Genomic DNA, 11,982 nt, shown 5'->3' with positions numbered 1-11,982 from the left:
TGGGTGGTGTAGGGGCGGGGTCTCAGGGGAAGGGGCAGTGCAGGGTCAGGGTCTCGGCGGGGGGAAAGGGAAGCTCAAGGGTGGGAACTTGGGAGAAGGGGCAATGTGAGGGAGGGGGTGGGTCCTTGCGGAAAAGGGTGCAGGGGAGGGGTTTATTGGGGAGGGGCAATGCAGGAGTGTGGATTTGGGGGAAGGGGCAGAGTGAGGGTGGGGTATTGGGGAAAAGGGGCAATGCGAGGGTGGTGCCTTGGAGGAAGGGGCAGGGCAGGACTTTAGGGAAAGGGGTGGGGATTAGGGGGAAGAGGTCATGTGAGGGGGGACCTCGGGGGTAGGGGAAGCGTGGGGGCAGGACCTCAGGGGAAGGGGCATGGTAGGGGCAGGACCCCAGGAGGAGGGGGCAGGGGCAGTGTGGGGGCAGGACCCCAGGAGGAAGGGGCAGGGGCAGGGCTTTGGGGAATGGGGCAGGGATTAGGGGAACAGGTGACATGAGGCCAGGACGTTGGGGTAGGGGCAGTGTGGGGGCAGGACCCCAGGAGGAGGGGGCAGGGGCAGCGCTTTGGGGAATGGGGCAGGGATTAGGGGGAACAGGTGACGTGAGGCCAGGACGTCGGGGTAGGGGCAGTGTGGGGGCAGGACCCCAGAACATCGGGGGTAGCGGCAGCGTGGAGGCAGGACCCCAGGAGGAGGGGGCAGGGGCAGGGCTTTGGGGAATGGGGCAGGGATTAGGGGAACAGGTGATGTGAGGCCAGGACGTCGGGGGTAGGGGCAGTGTGGGGGCAGGACCCCAGGAGGAGGGGGCAGGGGCAGGGTGGGGGCAGGACCCCAGGAGGAGGGGGAAGGGGCAGTGTGGGGGCAGGACCCCAGGGGGAGGGGGCAGGGCTTTGGGGGGAGGGCGGAGCTCGGGTAATGAGGAGGATTAATTCGGTTCAGTGGCAGGTTTGTCTGCGGGTGACACTGGCTCTGCAGGGGGGGTTAAAGCCGGGCTCACCCGAGGGAGGAGGACGGGGGTGGGTGGCCGGGCACAGCGGGAGTTCGGGGAGTGACAAGGAGCCGGTTACAAGGCTCATCGGACACACCCAGAAACCAGCTCACACCCAGACGGGGGGTTACAGCCCCAGTGAACAAGGGGCGCTGGGAACATCCCCACGGTGCAGACAAATGTACCAAGTCACCGGGCAGAGACAGACCCGGCACTGACCTGCCCCCCCCCCCCCGGTCCTCGGCCTCCGCCCCCCGCGCTCCCGCTCCCGCCCCCGCCCCGATCAGCTGCTTTGTGCGGTGGTGAAAGGGGCGAAGCGGCGCGGCACGTCCCACGCGGAGCAGGTTAACACACTGCACGGGGGGCGGGGCTCTCTGGGGGGCGGGGCGGGGATGAGGGGTTGTGGGCAGAGAAGTGTCACGTTGCCCTCACCTGGGTTCGAGCGAACAGAGGCGACCCGGGGCAGGCTGGGAGTTGTAGTTCCTGGCTTTTTTTCAGAGCGGAACTGACGCTTCGTTCCTCAGGCAACGCGCCCCTCCCGGTGCACACTGGGAAGCGTAGTTCTCCCTCTCACTCGCGGCCTCTATTGGAGGAGGGGCCGTAGCTCGTCACGTCCCTGATTGGCGGAGAGAGCGCGGGACAGAGTCTTGGCGCTGTGGGGTGAGGGCCCCAGTTCTCTCTCCCCGGGTCCCTGCTGCTGCGCCTGTTGAGATTCGAATCCCGCTCGCGGTCAGGGGGGTCCGCACGGGGGGGCCGGGGGCTCAGACACCCAGTTCCAGGCGCCAGGCCCAGCCCCTGCCCCGGGAGCAGCCCCGGGCCCGTGGGAGCCGGGCGGGGGGGGCACAGGGCAGAGGGCTTCACCCCCCCCCTCCCGCAGCTGGGCCTGGGCAGCAGCGGGGGGGGACTGAGCTGCCTGGGAGCAGCCCCACAAGCGGCAGCCTGGGGCCACGGGGCCTTTAACCTCCCCCAACCTGCCCCCCAGTGCCCCCCCCGTCCGCTGTGACTCTCCTGCCAGCACCGCCCCCTCCTCTCCTTCTGTAGGGCCCCAGCAGCCCCTTCAAGCCCCCCCAACCTGCCCCCAGTGTCCCCCCATCTGTTGTGACCCTCTCGCCAGCCCCACCCCCATCTGTGGGGATCCCTCAGCCCCCAGCATCCCCTCCCCCATCGTGTACACTCCACCTGGCCTTTCCCTTCGCTCCGACCTCCTCCTCCCCCCTGTCCTCAGCACCCCAACACCGACCTCCTCTCGCCCCACCCCCAACACCTTCCTTCCCGTCCTCAGCACCCCACCCCCCCTTCCTCCTCCTTCCCCCATCCCTGTTCTCAGCGCCCCACCCCTAATTGCCTCCAACCCATTTCTCATTGCTGGGCCCCACTTTCCCATCCTCCCACTCCCCCAGTCCATCCCCAGGGTGTGAGGTTCCTCATCTTCAGTCTCTGCTACACCCAAACCTGCCAGATTCCCCTTTTCAACAACTGTGGGGTCATCCAACCCACCGACACCCATCCACTCTGGGCTCTCTAAATCCCACATTCCCACAATACTCCTTGGTAACGCCAATCTTCTCTATCCCTTATTCCCTTCCCTTAGGTCCTCTGGGACACCTCAACCCAAGTCAGGCCTCCACATACATGCCAGTAATTCACATACTGAGCTAGTTTTTCAGGGACCCCCACAGCCCAGCAAACTTCTCCATCCATGAGCCCCATAGACCTGTGGCCGGGAAGGTGAGGAAGCTCCCACTTTGGCTGGGCTGGGTGTGGGTGTTAATCTTTTCCTGTCTTGTGTGTGCTGTGCTCACAAAGGCTTTTTGCTCCCTCTGAGTGGGGTGTGGTTTTGGCCGAAGATGAGGTGTTTTGGTAGCCTTGTGGATGCTGTGTGGTGTCTGGAATGGGGCGTGTGTATTCCCATCATGCCCCTTCCCCTCTGCCTGCAGAGCTGAGGACAGACAGGTCTGAGGAGCAGAGCAGAAGCTCTGGGAAGGAGATGAGCAATATGAAGATGCAGTGTAAGATGAGGCCAGGTAACTTCTGTGGAGGGAGACATGCTGGACAGGGCCTAGGATTGGGAAGACAAGCAGGTGTGAGCCCCGGGCTCAGATTTCTAATTGTAGCTGTGATGGCAGAATGGGAGGAGGGTTGAAGCCGAAGCCCTGGGGTGCAGGAGTAGCGAGAAGAGGAGCCTCACCAGCATTGCTTTTTCTTTTCCTCTTGTGTTGTGTTTCATAGCAAGGGAAAAGAAGTCGCGGGGACGGAGTCCAGCCCTGAGGTGAGATGGAAGGTGATTGAGAGCAGTGACAGCGTGAATCCTGTTGATGCCAGGCAGGACCTGCCCGACTGGGACAAGAGTAACCGTCTCTGTCGGTGAGATGTGTATCTGGTTTGGGAAGGGCTCTGGTCACAGCCCTCCTGGCTTCAGGCAGGGACTTCTCATTACCTGGGTGTGGGTTTCCGGACTAGCTGTGGCTTCAGGGGAGATGATGTTGCCATTTGTGAGAGCTGATCATCTCTCTGGCCAGGAGTGGTATATGCTCCCTAGCAGAAAGTTGGATCCATGAGGGTGACTCCCTGTTGTGAATTTCTTTCATCCTCCTAGGTTTCTCTCTCTGTGTTGGCCAACTTTCACTCAAACTCTCTCTCTCTCCTTTCATGGACAGCTGTCATGTTCAGTTGCCTGCATTCTCTTCCTCTGCTCCCCCTCCCCCATTCTCCTATGGGCTCATCTTGGTCTATCTGCCCAAGGGCAGGGTCTCTGCCATACTGGGAAGGATGTGTCCTGCCTGCCAGGATAAGGGGGTTGCTCCTCCCACCCCCTATCTTCGGGAAGACCTCATTGCTGTAACTGGGTCACAGTGTGAGTGGCCAGTCATGTCTTTGGGGCTGTGAGGTCTGAGACTGAGAGGGGTGGGCTCGCAGTCATAGCTTTGGGCAGAAGAGAAGTGGGGCTGGGATTAGAGATGCCCCTTTCACCCGCTAGCTCCATTACTGCATCACCCAAAAGCCTCGCTCAGGGTCCACTATGCTTCCTTGTGCTGGGCACTGCAGGGACAATCAGAGGGACAGCAGGATGCATGAGGAAATAGATGAGTGTGTGAGGCAGATGGGTGAAGGGGTATGTGTGGCATACATTGGGGATGAATTTGGGGTTGAGGGTTGGACAGACAGCAGGACAGATGGAGAGCTGTAGGGACAGATGGTGATGTCACAGGCTGGACTTGTGATGGGTTCAGCTCACGGCCGCTGACTCTGTCATCTCCTGCCCCCATCTGTCCGTCTGACTCTGGCCCTGTCTCTCACAGGCAGCACTCAGCAGAGTCTGGCCCTGTTGTTACACTGGTGCATACATCCAGTGCACACCTGTGCGTAATGTGCTCCTGGAGAGCTCAGGCAGGGAGAAGCATGTGGCTCGCGGCTGCTTAACCAGCTACTCCAAAGAGTGCCAGAGATCTCCCCCTCCTTGGGCAGCAAGACCCTGGCCTGGGGGTTCCCTGTCCCTCCTCGCTGCCAAAGCAGCCTGCTCAGCGCAGAAACCGAGGTCACCTGTCTCCGCCCAGCCTCTAGCTGGAGCTGCTCCAGCCCCGAATTGCTGGTATCCAGCCTGGCCAGAGTTGGTGCGATGTCCTAGTAGAGTCCGTTCTTTCTCCCCGGTAGATTATGATTTTCCCCACTGCAGTTAGTTGCTTTTTCTCTGTTTCCCCATAGCCTCTCCCCAGTAATAGTGACCCCTGCTGGCCAGGCACGGGAGTGTCCTGTAGGTGCCTTCTTGTAGGAGCAGTGACTCCTGGTGGCGAGGGGCATTAATGCCTGGCATGTATCCCCCCTGGCATTGCTGCAGTGACCCCTGGTGGCAACTGAGGGCAGTTGTCTATGTGACCCCACTACTGCCACTGTGCCTGTGAGTGCTGGTGGGTAGGTGAAGCAGGGCCTTATATGTATATCAGCTATTGGAGCAGAGCCCTCTGCATATCCCACTCTCATCTTGGTCACTCATGTTGCCCAGGTGGGGCAGTCCTCTGTGTGTATTTACTCCCCCCAACCCCTGCATTGGGCCTTTGACCACTGGTAGCCAGAGGAGTCAGTGCCCAAGGTGTATTCTTCACCTCCCCCAAGGTGGCAGGGTGCCTGGGTGGCTGTGTCAAGCAGTGCCCTGGGTATCTTCCAACCCTTTGTGGCAGTGAGCCCTGCTTCTGGTGTGTATCACTCCCCCACTAGGGATGTGCACTGGTGGCCAAGTATGGCAGTGCCCTTTGTGTAGCCCCCTCTCTCCCCACCCCCCACCCCCCCCGCAGGGTGACCAGATAGAAAGTGTGAAGAATTGGAACGGGGTGGAGGATAATAGGCACCTACATAAGAAAAAGGCCCTGAATATCGGGACTGTCCCTATAAAATCGGGACATCTGGTCACCCTATCCCCTCTACCCCTGTGCCAGGTATGGCAGTCACTGATCCCTGGCATCCCTGTGGGGTAATACCCTCTGTATATCCCCCAATTGGGGCAGTGACCCCTGCTGGTCAGGTAGGGCAGCGCCCTGTGTGTGTCTGTCCCCTATTTAGGTAGTGACCCCGATGGCTAAGTGAGGCAGTGGCCTTTGATTTCCTCTTCTCTCCCCAGCCCCCTCTGTCTCTGGGGTAGGACCCCCAGTTGGGGCACTGCCCGATGTGTATCTCTACTAATTGGAGCAGTGACTTCCCCGGGGGTGCCCTGGTGTGGCAATGCCCTATTGGTATCTCCCTCCCCCTCTCCCCACGCCATTGTGGTAGTGGCCACTTCAGGCAGTGGCCCGTTTATCATCTCCCCCCCACCAGCACCATTGCAGCAGTGCCACCTGGTGGCCATGTGCAGCAGTGCCCTGCCTGTATCCCCCCCAACCATTGCTGCAGTGACCCGAGGTGCCCAGTTTGAGTAGTAGCCTGTGTGTACCTCACCTCTTGGGGCAGTAATGTGTGTGGCCAGCTAAGACAGTGCACAGTCTGTGACGTCTGGCGGCCACGTAGGGCAGTGGCCTGTATCTACCATCTCCTCTGGAGCAGTGACCACTGGTGTCTTGGTGCTAAAATGCAGCCACCTCTGGGTTACGTGGTGAGGCTGTTTACAGGACAGTAGGGACAGCCCCCCCATTCCAGAAAGTAGGGGAAAATCTGGTGTTTGGGGCAGAGCGTTCCACCTTCTATTGAACTGTGATGCTCTGAACACCTTTCTCCTTCCATGAAGAAGACCCTGTGTGACTCCAGAGCTGGTCCAGTAACAGGTGTCACCTCACCTGCCTTGTCTCTCTGGTATTCTGGCCAGTGTCCAACTTCCCCTTCACTGTTGGTCTTCAAACCTCCTCCAAGCCTCCCCCCAAGTCCCTTAAGATGCCAAACCTCCCCTGGAGCCTAACCCTGGGGAGGGCACCCCATCTGAAAACCCTACGGCACCATGGGAGTGGCAGTGTCCACTGCCTCCATCTCCCACCAGCCAGGACAGACCCCACAGCACAATGGGAGTGGTTGTGTCTCCTGCTTCCATTTCCTGACAACTGCTGCCAGGCCTGGCCCAGACTTCCCATTTCTGGTGCGAGTCTGGAAGCAGGTGCTACCGTGAGGCGGTGCCGCGAAGGGTGGTGCTGGTGTCAGGAAAAAACAGGAGGAGTAGGTGGGTCTGTACTACTCCGGGGGGGGGGGTGCTGCCCTTGCTGTGAAAGGGCCTCGCAATTAGAGGAGATGTCATCTCCCTGCCCTTCCACGCTCTGCACCAGCCCCTGCTTGTCACGGGAGCAGGGCTGGCTCCAGGCACCAGCGTAGCAAGCAGGTGCTTGGAGCAGCCAATTCAAAAGGACGGCCCTTCCAGTATCGGGGCAGCACGTCTGGGTCTTTAGTGGAAATTCGGCGGTGGGTCCCCCATTCCCTGTCTTAGTCTTTGAGCTGCCACCAAATGTCTACCAAAGAGGAAGGGAGGGAGGACTCGCCGCCGAACTGCCGCAGAAGAAGCAGTGTGGTTGAGCTGCCGCCGAAGAGCCACAGCGTTTTTTCTTTCTTATTTACTTTCTCCACACTGGTCATGGCTTTATAGACCTCCGTCGTATCCACCTTTAGTCGTCTCTTTTCCAAGATGAAAAGTCCCAATCTTATGAATCTCTTCTTAGACGGAAACTGGTCCATATCCCCTCATCATCTTTGTTGTCCTTTTCTGAATCTTTCCCATTCCAATAGATCTTTTTTGAGATTGGGGCGATCGCATCAGCACGCAGTATTCAAGATGTGGGCGTTCCATGGATTGATATTGAGGAGATATGATAGTTTCTGTCTTCTTACCTATCCCTTTCTTAATTATTCCCAAAACTCCGCTGCACATTGAGTGGATGTTTTCAGAGAAGTATCCACAACGACTCCCAGATCTCTTTCTCGAGTGGTAACAGCTAATTTGGACCCCATCGTTTTATAGGGATAGTTGGGATTATGTTTTCCAATGTGCATTACTTTGCACTTAACAGCACCGACGTTCATCTGCGATTTGGTTGTCCCGTCACCCAGTTTTGTGAGATCTCTTTGTGGCTCTTCACAGGCTGCCTGGGACTTAACTATCCTGAGCAATTTTGTATCATCTGCAAATTTTGCCACCTCACTGTTTACCCGTTTCCCCAAATCAGTTATGAATAAGTTGAACAGTACTGCTCCCAGTACAGATGCCTGGGGATAAGAGAGGAAAGATCCTCTTCTGACAATAGCAGACCAGGTGCCAGCTCATGCCAAGGCTCCTAGGCCTTACTGAAAAGAGACAAATGCATGGCTGGAAACTAGTCTTGCTCACCTGTTTGTTAGTGTTGTTAAAACAGGCATTAGATTCATAAAAATGTGTTTAGTGTTTAGAGTTTATGACAAGCTTGTGAGTTGCTTCATGCATTATTTTCACCTATAACAGCCGTAGCCCATGTTGTAAGGTGATCTATAAGCGTTGGCACTACAGCTGTAAACCCCCTTGCCGTCACCCTGCCACCAGTCAGGAGAGAAGCATTATGAAGTGTAAAATGCTAGGTTACCAGAAGAGGCATCATCTCCTTTCCAACAAGAGAAGGCCCTGACTGAGACATCAGACAAGCCACTGTGGATCATCCGTGGACAAAAGACCTGGTTGATTGCTCCCCGTAACGCACCCACGAGGCGGCAGAGACCTGCAAAAACACTTGCCCCCATCAGCTTGAGCTCTGGGGGAATGGAATAAAAATCCCTGTTAGGAAGAAACTTCCCGCCCCCCGGATGCTGCTTTGAATTCGTGGAGACAGCATGCCTTCTAAGCGTACGAAAAGAATCCCAGCTGCTTCAACACCTGGGTGGCAAGATAGAATCAGGATGCCCAAGGAGAAAGTCTATAACTCCATGTTAAGGCTATTCTACTGCCTGAGAAGTTCACACTTGATACGTGGTGGGTAAAATCAAACTGTGGAACACACAACCATGGGGAGCCCCAGTGCCTTAGGGTTAGGGTTATGCCATTCGATCTCATTCAGGGTATGTTTTGGTTCTGAGAAGTAAAAGGTGTATGTGTGTGTGTGTGTGTGTGTGTGTGTGTTGTTATGGAGTGAGGTAGCAAAGATTGGTTGCAGAGGTGGTGCATGTGCCACAAACATTGTGCCCCCAACCCCCACCCCAGCTCTGGTCCCAGAGTCCAGAATTTGCATAAACCCACCTGCTGACCTGTGACTAAGAATTTCGCTCTACTAACTCTTCCAGCAAAACAGGCCAAAGAAAGTATGTGCAAGCACTGTACCACAGCCCCAGTGCTCTTTTCTGTTCCTTCCCACAGAAATTTCACTGCATACCAGTCCAGTTCCTTGCTGTTGCTTGTCTAAGAGCTGCATGCATATGCTAGAGCATACCCTGAGCTGATTCCAGACTTTTGGGCTCCATACAGCCTTGCCCACCTGTGTCTCTGTGGCGCAATGGGTCAGTGCGTTTGGCTGTTAACCAAAAGGATGGTAGTTCGAGCCCACCTGGGGACGGTGATAAGCTCATGCTACTTCCTTGCTTCCCCGAGGCCTGCGGAGAGCCTCTAAAGTCCCATTTTGCTGCCTCTTGGCGTCAGTGCTTTCAGCCGGTGGCCCAAAGAGCGTGCTGGATGCCATTCAGAAACCCGTCTCCCAGCAGCCGTGCCGCAGGCTCAGGCTTAATCCTCGAGGCCGAGCACAAAAACTTTCAGCTGGGAACATTTTGCTCCCTTCCCGCCTCCGCCCAAGTGGCAAGGGAGAAGTGGACGAGACATGCCGGCTGAAAGACACCTCCCTCCCACTTCCTTGTAGGCTGTGCAAAACTCTTGGCCTGCCTCGTGCCTCATCAGGAAAGAGCAGCCATGCTGCCCAAGCCTGAGTCACGTGCGCAGCCTGGCCCGCCCGGGCGGATGGCGCGGAGAGCCATGCGAGCCAACGGCAGGTCGAGTCGGTAGCCTCAGCTCTTTCCCCTGACAGCCACACAGCACTGCCCAGCGCCCCGAGAGCCTCCCTCGTGTTCTCCCGCAGCCCACCGGGGTGGGTGGGAAAAGAGGACCAGGAAGCACTGCAGCCTCATTCTGGGATAGGAGGCCCTGGCCACGCCCAGACCTCCCTCTTGCCTTCAGCCCAGGCAGCCAAAGGTACCAGGGAGTTCCCTGGCAGGCGGCCGCCTCAGCCACCTCTTGCCGCTCTGCTGGTCACCGCCTCGCTGGAAGGCCCAGAGGGAAAAGAAACAAGCGCACACGTAGCAGAGGATGGTTTCAATCCATCAACCTCTGGGTTATGGGCCCAGCACGCTTCCGCTGCGCCACTCTGCTTGCTCTTCCCAGTCCTTCCACCCAGCCAGCACTATCCAAATTAGTGCCTCACGAGCTCTCGCGCTGGCAGGCAGATGCGCAGGCTGCTAGGCAGCTGCCCTGGTCACAGGATTTTACAGCGTCTACAGGGTAAAAGGGATCTGGTTGGGGTTTGGACCCCACTGGGAGCTGGGTAGCTGAGTGCCGGAGACGGGAGCACTTCTTAAACTGTTTTCAGTTAAGCCTTCAGCTTGTGGGGGACGAGGTTCAGCCTTGGATCCATGTCTGCAGCAGGCAAGCACCTCTGGCTCAATCGGCCCCCCTCGCTGTCTTAGCAGACTAAAACCCGGAGCAAACGCACACGCCTTGCAAAGGAACAGGGAGCCGGGATCTCGAACAAATGTCAACATTTTATTAAGATGACATTGAAAGAAAAAAAGAAGTGTACGGTACAGCATTTAGGCGCAGAAGTTTCTGGTGATCAGGGAACAACGTACAGATTACCCAGGGGGTGCGAAGTTCGGTTTAAGATCGGGTGGCATAAGGAATACCTAATCTGCAATAGCCCCGACTGGGGTAAAAGGTTAACGTACAGACACTGAGTTGGGAGGGTGTGTTGTCCATGTGAGGGCTACATTCAGGTGTGGAGTATAATGAGCGGATGTGACGATGAAGATGGCTTGACCGGCGTTTGGTGAGTTTGAACGTTCAGTGTTTTGGAATCTTTGCCACAATCTAGTTTAAGCAAGGTTGCTGTGAACTCTACCCTGCCATCTGTTGGTGATCTGTTGTAAAAGCCTTTTGAGGCTGATGTCATTTGCATGGTTCCACCCACCCCGGATTGCATGATGGGAGTGCTTGTCCAGAGGATCATTTCAGCTGCTGTGGGATCCCCAGTCTCTTTGTTATTGGGGCAGGAGTAATGCAGTGTATTTTCCTGTTCGTTTTGGATCAAGGAGAGAGTAACTGTACCTGGCATTTGAAGCCTGAGAGCTTCACCCTCACCTGAAATTACTCACCCATTAAGGGGTCTGGGTTCCAAAGACCCAAAGCTTGTGGGAGGTAGGAATGGATGTTTGTTTGGTTCTTAGGGGTCGTGTTTGTGCCTGCTGGTTTCATTCCTGATGTGTAAAGACAAAAGTGTTTTTGAATCTCTTTGAGTTGTTGTTAGTGCTTCAGTTGTTTGCCTTAAGCTTATGCTGTTTGATCTTTTTCAGGGTATGTTTGCGTTCTGAGAGGTAAAAGGCTGCTCTGTGTGTGTCTGGTGTTATATAGTGAGGTAGCAAAGGTTGGTTGCAGAGATGGTGCATGTGCCATAAAAATTGTGCCCCCCACCCCCAGCTCTGATCCCAGAGTCCAGAATTTGTATAAACCCACCTGCTGACCTGTGACTAAGAATCCGGTTTCAGAGATCGTTCATGTGTCACAAAAGCTGTGTCCCACAGCTGATTTCCCAGAGTCCAATCTGCTAAATTTTCTTGCTGTCCTGAGTGGTAAGGAACATTTTCTCCAACTATGGAGTTGTTTACAGCGTGGAAATGAAATCAAAACTCAACAGCTTATGTGTGTCTAAAAATTGCATTCAGTTATTAAAGACTTTACATCTGTGGCATAGAACCAAGTATGTATTAGAAACATAAAAAGCTCTGTTCTTAAACTAGAAAGATACAAAGAACATGAAATGTGCATTTAGAGTTTTCACTAACAATCAACTGTACTAAAAGCAAACATTCCTTTTCAATCTCTTTTATTTCACTATGCTTTGGAACCCGTGTCCCTTGCCTAATGAGTTTTATGTAGGTTCGAGTGAGTCCCGAAATCATGAACTGCTAAGTTCCATTCTACTGTCTTCGATTCATATCACTGGAATAATTGCACTTTATTACCCCTGCTCTAATAAAAAAGAGACTGGGGATCCCACAGCAGCCGAAATGACCCTTTGGACAAGCACTCCCATCATGCAATCTGGGGTGGGTGGAACCATGCAAATGACATCAGCCTCAAAAGGCCTTTACAACAGATCACCAACAGATGGCAGGGTAGGGTTCATAGCGACCCTGTTTACATCCTCCCCGCAGCCAAGAATTGGTGATCCTGATAAATCACATTCCCTATTATACCAACTCATTGGTATTGAATGTGAAGTTATGGCTAGCAAAAGTAGCCACCCATCTCTGCCTTGTAGCATCCAGCATAGTCCTTGTTAACACATAAGTCAGTGGATTGTTCTCTGTCCACACCT

General features: G+C 55.5%; 1 long non-coding RNA gene and 1 other non-coding gene across 2 annotated transcripts; both read left to right on the top strand.

Moving 5' to 3' along the window:
- Positions 1-1,535: 1,535 nt before the first annotated feature.
- On the top strand, positions 1,536-3,338 carry LOC127036739 (uncharacterized). The gene is made up of 3 exons (XR_007770215.1): positions 1,536-1,639; positions 2,917-3,003; positions 3,209-3,338. It is a non-coding gene; the product is annotated as an uncharacterized LOC127036739 (long non-coding RNA).
- Positions 3,339-8,884: 5,546 nt separating this feature from the next.
- Positions 8,885-8,958, top strand: TRNAN-GUU (transfer RNA asparagine (anticodon GUU)). Its single transcript has one exon. It is a non-coding gene; the product is annotated as a tRNA-Asn (tRNA).
- The last annotated feature ends 3,024 nt before the right edge of the window (positions 8,959-11,982 follow it).

This window comes from Gopherus flavomarginatus, chromosome 18 (assembly GCF_025201925.1).
Source record: "Gopherus flavomarginatus isolate rGopFla2 chromosome 18, rGopFla2.mat.asm, whole genome shotgun sequence".
In the NCBI taxonomy this organism is placed as follows: domain Eukaryota; kingdom Metazoa; phylum Chordata; order Testudines; family Testudinidae; genus Gopherus; species Gopherus flavomarginatus.
The sequence above is the reverse complement of the archived record's forward strand: the minus strand, read 5'-3'. Positions and strand labels throughout refer to the sequence as shown.